This window comes from Acanthochromis polyacanthus, chromosome 2 (assembly GCF_021347895.1).
Source record: "Acanthochromis polyacanthus isolate Apoly-LR-REF ecotype Palm Island chromosome 2, KAUST_Apoly_ChrSc, whole genome shotgun sequence".
NCBI lineage: Eukaryota > Metazoa > Chordata > Actinopteri > Pomacentridae > Acanthochromis > Acanthochromis polyacanthus.
Window position 1 is genome coordinate 14874366 of NC_067114.1, and position 5165 is coordinate 14879530.

Below are 5165 nucleotides of genomic sequence, written 5' to 3' on the forward strand. Positions count from 1 at the left end.
TTTTTTACGACATACTAAACTATGACATTTTTGTGACATTTTGGACAACATACTAAACTATAATGTTTTTTCCACATTTTGGATGACATAATGAGCTTTTACGTTTTTGTTACTTTTTGCGGCACTTTGCACGACATTCTGAACTATGACCTTTTTGTCACTTATTGGACAACATGCTAAACTACAATGTTTTTGTGACATTTTGGATGACATACTGAACGACGAGAATTTTCTTTTGTTTTTGCCTTTTTTCGACAGCGGCAGTGAAGGTAGAAAGGAAATGGAGAGAAGACATGCAGCAAAGGGCCGCAGGCAGGAATCGAACCCAGGCCGCTGCGTCAGGGACCAGCCTCTGTACGCGGGTAACCCGCTTAACCCATCGAGCTATACAGGGACCCAGGCAGTTTTCTGATATTTTGCACAATATACGACACTATGACTTTTTTATCACTTTTTGGACATGCTAAACGATGTTGTTTTTGTGACGTTTTGGATGACATACTAAACTATGATGTTTTTTTCCACATTTTGGATGACATACTAAACTATGACGTTTTTGTCACTTTCTGGATGACATGCTAAACTATGATGTTTTTGTGACATTTTGGACAACATACTAAAATATGCTGTTTTTTCCACATTTTGGATGACATACTAAATTATGACGCTTTATTCCACATTTTTGACGACCTATTAAAATATGACATTTTTTCCACAATTTGGACGACATACTAAATTTTGACGCTTTTTCCACATTTTTGACAACATACAAAACTGACGTTTTTGTCACATTTTGGACCATATACTAGACTATGACATTTTTGTCACTTTTTGCCAACATGCAAAACTAAGATGTTTTTGTGACATACAAAATTAGAAGAATTTTCTCCTCTTTTTTGATAGTGGCAGTGAAGGCAGACAGGAAGTGGGGAGAGGACATGCAGCAAAGGGCCGCAGGGAGGAATCGAACCCGGGCCGCTGCGTAGGAGACCAGCCCCTGTACACTGATTACCCACTTAACCTGTTGAGCTATACGGCACCCAAACAATTTCATGACATTTTGCATAACATACTAAACTATGACTTTTTGTCACTTTTTGGATGACATACTAAATTATGGGCTGCTCAGTGGAGTAGTGGTTAGCACTTTCGCCTTGCAGCAAGAAGGTCCCTGGTTCGAATCCTGGGGTGGGCCTGGGATCTTTCTGCATGGAGTTTGCATGTTCTCCCTGAGCATGCGTGGGTTTTCTCCGGGTACTCCGGCTTCCTCCCACAGTCCAAAAACATGCTGAGGTTAATTGAGTACTCTAAATTGTCCGTAGGTGTGAATGCGAGTGTGATTGTTTGTCTGTGTATGTAGCCCTGTGACAGACTGGCGACCTGTCCTGGGTGTCCCCTGCCTTCGCCCGAGTCAGCTGGGATAGACTCCAGCACCCCCCGCGACCCTAATGAGGATAAAGCGGTGTATAGAGGATGGATGGATACTAAATTATGGGCTGCTCAGTGGCGTAGTGGTTAGCACTTTTGCTTTGCAGCAAGAAGATCCCTGGTTCGAATCCCGGGGTGGGCCTGGGATCTTTCTGCATGGAGTTTGCATGTTCTCCCTGAGCATGCGTGGGTTTTCTCCGGGTACTCCGGCTTCCTCCCACAGTCCAAAAATATGCTGAGGTTAATTGAGTACTCTAAATTGCCCGTAGGTGTGAATGTGAGTGTGAGTGTTCGTCTGTGTATGTAGCCCTGCGACAGACTGGCGACCTGTCCTGGGTGTCCCCTGCCTTCGCCCGAGTCAGCTGGGATAGGCTCCAGCTCCCCCCGCGACCCTAATGAGGATAAAGCGGTGTATGGATGGATGGATACTAAATTATGATGTTTTTGTCATGTTTTAGACAACATACTAAACTATGACCTTTTTGTCCCTTTTTGGACGACATGCTAAACTATGACATTTTTTTCCACATTTTGGACAACATACTAAATTATGACGCTTTTTCCACATTTTTGACGACCCACTAAAATATGACGTTTTTCCACATTTTGAACGACATACTAAACTTTTACATTTTTGTCACTTTTTGGATGATGTTTTTGTGGCACTTTGCACGACATTCTAAACTAAGACTTTTTTGTCACTTACTGGACGACATGCTAAACTACGATGTTTTTGTGACATTTTGGATGACGTACTGAACTACGAGAATTGTCTTTTTTTTGCCTTTTTCTCGACAGCGGCAGTGAAGGTCGAAAGGAAATGGGGAGAAGACATGCAGCAAAGGGCTGCAGGCAAGAATTGAACCCAGGCCGCTGCGTCGGGGACCATCCTCTGTATATGGGTAACCTGCTTCACCCATTGAGCATACGGGCACCGAGATAATTTTCTGATATTTTGCACAACATACGAAACTATGACCTTTTTGTTTCTTTTTGGACATGCTACACGATGATGTTTTTGTGACACACTAAACTATGATGTTTTTTCCACATTTTGGACGGCATACTAAACTTTTATGTTTTTGTGACATTTTAAACTATAACCTTTTTGTCACTTTTTGGATGGCATACTAAACTACGAAAATTTTCTTTTTTTGACAGCGGCAGTGAAGGTTGACAGAAAATGGGTAGAAGACATGCAGCAAACGGCTGTAGGCAGGATTTGAACCCGGGCCGCTGCAGTGGAGACCAGCCCCTGTACACAGCTCACCCGCTTAACCCGTTGAGCTATACGGGTACCCAGGCAATTTTCTGACATTTTGCACAACATACTAAACTATGACGTTTTTGTCACATTTTGGACAACATACTAAAATATGACGCTTTATTCCACATTTTTGACGACCCACTAAAATATGATGTTTTTCCACATTTTTGATGACATACTAAACTATGACATTTTTGAGAGATTTTGGACAACATACTCAACTATGACATTTTTTCCACATTTTGGACGACATTCTAAACTTTCACGTTTTTGTCACTTTTTGGATGATGTTTTTGTGACATTTTGAACTACGAGAATTATCTTTTTTTGCCTTTTTTCAACAGCGGCAGTGAAGGTAGAAAGGAAATGGAGAGAAGACATGCAGCAAAGGGCCACAGGCAAGAATCGAACCCAGGCCGCTGCGTCAGGGACCAGCCTCTGTATATGGGTAACCCGCTTCACCCGTTGAGCTATACGGGCACCCAGACAATTTTCTGATATTTTACACAACATACTAAACTATGACCTTTTTGTCTCTTTTGGGCATACTACACGATGATGTTTTTGTGACGTTTTGGATGACATACTAAACTATGATGTTTTTTTCCACATTTTGGATGGCATACTTCTACGTTTTTGTCACTTTTTGGATGATGTTTTTGTGACATTTTAAACTATAACCTTTTTGTCACTTTTTGGATGGCATACTAAACTACGAGAATTTTCTTTTTTTTTTTGCCTTTTTTGACAGCGGCAGTGAAGGTTGACAGAAAATGGGTAGAAGACATGCAGCAAAGGGCCACAGGCAAGAATCGAACCCAGGCCGCTGCGTCAGGGACCAGCCTCTGTATATGGGTAACCCGCTTCACCCGTTGAGCTATACGGGCACCCAGACAATTTTCTGATATTTTACACAACATACTAAACTATGACCTTTTTGTCTCTTTTGGGCATACTACACGATGATGTTTTTGTGACGTTTTGGATGACATACTAAACTATGATGTTTTTTTCCACATTTTGGATGGCATACTTCTACGTTTTTGTCACTTTTTGGATGATGTTTTTGTGACATTTTAAACTATAACCTTTTTGTCACTTTTTGGATGGCATACTAAACTACGAGAATTTTCTTTTTTTTTTGCCTTTTTTGACAGCGGCAGTGAAGGTTGACAGAAAATGGGTAGAAGACATGCAGCAAATGGCTGCAGGCAGGATTCGAACCCGGGCCGCTGTGTCGGAGACCAGCCCCTGTACACAGCTCACCCGCTTAACCCGTTGAGCTATACGGGTACCCAGGCAATTTTCTGACATTTTGCACAACATACTAAACTATGACCTTTTTGTCACTTTCTGGATGACATGCTAAGCTATGATGTTTTTGTGACATTTTGGACAACATACTAAAATATGCTGTTTTTTCCACATTTTGGATGACATACTAAATTATGACGCTTTATTCCACATTTTTGACGACCTATTAAAATATGACATTTTTTCCATAATTTGGACGACATACTAAATTTTGACGCTTTTTCCACATTTTTGACAACATACAAACTGACGTTTTTGTCAAATTTTGGACCATATACTACACTATGACATTTTTGTCACTTTTTGCCAACATGCAAAACTAAGATGTTTTTGTGACATACTAAACTACAAGAATTTTCTCCTTTTTTTGATAGCAGCAGTGAGGGTAGACAGGAAATGGGGAGAAGACATGCAGCAAAGGGCCGCAGGAAGGAATTGAATCTAGGCCGCAGCGTAGGAGACCAGCCCCTGTACATGGATCACCCACTTAACCCGTTGAGCTATACGGCACCCAAACAATTTCATGACATTTTGCATAACATACTAAACTATGACTTTTTGTCACTTTTTGGACGACATACTAAACTATGACATTTTTTTTCCACATTTTGGACAACATACTAAATTATGACCTTTTTGTCACTTTTTGGACGACATACTAAACTATGACATTTTTTCCACATTTTGGACGACATTCTAAACTTTTACATTTTTGTCACTTTTTGCACGACATACTAAACTATGACCTTTTTGTCACTTTTTGGATGACATACTAAACTATGACGTTTTTTCCACATTTTGGACGGCATACTAAATTTTGACGCTTTATTCCACATTTTTGACGACCCACTAAAACATGACGTTTTTCCACATTTTGGACGACATACTCAACTTTTACGTTTCTATCACTTTTTGGATGATGTTTTTGTGGCACTTTGCACGACATGCTAAACTACAATGTTTTTGTGACATACTGAACTACGAGAATTATCTTTTTTTTGACAGCGGCAGTGAAGGCAGAAAGGAAATGGAGAGAAGACATGCAGCAAACGGCTGTAGGCAGGATTTGAACCCGGGCTGCTGCATCGGAGACCAGCCTCTGTACACAGCTCACCCGCTTAACCCGTTGAGCTATACGGGCACCCAGGCAATTTTC

The 5165-nt window shown here is 40.9% G+C and overlaps 1 long non-coding RNA gene across 1 annotated transcript; it reads left to right on the forward strand.

Moving 5' to 3' along the window:
• The first annotated feature begins 1118 nt into the window (after positions 1–1118).
• LOC127532152 (uncharacterized) lies at positions 1119–1692 on the forward strand. The gene is made up of 2 exons (XR_007939417.1): positions 1119–1167; positions 1543–1692. It is a non-coding gene; the product is annotated as an uncharacterized LOC127532152 (long non-coding RNA).
• Positions 1693–5165: the final 3473 nt, after the last annotated feature.